Genomic DNA, 1,028 nt, shown 5'->3' on the forward strand with positions numbered 1-1,028 from the left:
TTCATAGACAACGCCTTTAGTTGAGCAGTGATAGCTGTAGCTGTATCCACTTCAAGAACTCCTGCTACCTTGCCCTGTGGATATCTCTAGGTTGGATACTGATATTCATTAGCAGCCATCAGTTCAATTAGATCATAAGCTTCCTTATAGCTCTTTGCCCATAATGCTCCGCCTGATGCTGCATCGAGCATGGGTCTGGACTGTGCTCCCAACCCATTGTAAAAACAAGTGATGATCATCCAATCAGGAATTCCATGATGAGGACACTTCCTAAGCATCTCCTTGTAGCGCTCCCAAGCTTCACTTAGCGATTCTCCCGTTTGCTGCGCAAATTGAGTAATAGCATTCCTGAGTGCAGCTATCTTCGCCATAGGGAAGAATTTAGTAAGAAACTTCTGAGCAAGATCTTCCCAAATAGTAATCGAACCAGCTGGTAGAGAGTATAACCAGCTCTTAGCCTTGTCCTTCAGAGAGAATGGGAACAGTCTCAGCTTCACAGCATCTTCAGAAACACCGTTGAACTTGAAGGTGTCGGATATTTCAATGAAATCCCTAATGTGTGTATTGGGATCTTCCGTTTGAGAACCCCCAAACTGGACTGAAGTCTGTACCCATTGAATTATGCCAGGCTTGATCTCAAAGGTATTAGCTGTGATAGCTGGACGGATAATACTAGATTGAATGTCATTGATCTTGGGTTGAGAAAAGTCCATCAAGGCTTTCGTTCGTGCTGCTGGATCTCCCATTGTAATGAGTACCTGAAACACAAACAAATAAACCGTGAAAGTAAAAGAATCCGAGTCAGTGAACTTTAACGACCACTGATGACAAACACATAAACTAAAAATTAACACCGAGTCCCCGGCAGCGGCGCCAAAAACTTGTTAGGGCGAAAACACACACTAATATTCACGCAAGTATACGCGTTCGCAAGTAGTATAAGATATAGATCAGATTCGTTCCCACAGAGACTGGTTTAGGTTAAGTTCAATTTATGTACCTATGCAACAATGTATGGTTATCGCTCA

General features: G+C 42.9%; 1 non-coding gene across 1 annotated transcript; it reads left to right on the plus strand.

Moving 5' to 3' along the window:
* The first annotated feature begins 249 nt into the window (after window positions 1-249).
* On the plus strand, window positions 250-356 carry LOC141702035 (small nucleolar RNA R71). Its single transcript, XR_012566983.1, has one exon. It is a non-coding gene; the product is annotated as a small nucleolar RNA R71 (small nucleolar RNA).
* Window positions 357-1,028: the final 672 nt, after the last annotated feature.

This window comes from Apium graveolens, unplaced genomic scaffold (assembly GCF_009905375.1).
Source record: "Apium graveolens cultivar Ventura unplaced genomic scaffold, ASM990537v1 ctg456, whole genome shotgun sequence".
NCBI lineage: Eukaryota > Viridiplantae > Streptophyta > Magnoliopsida > Apiales > Apiaceae > Apium > Apium graveolens.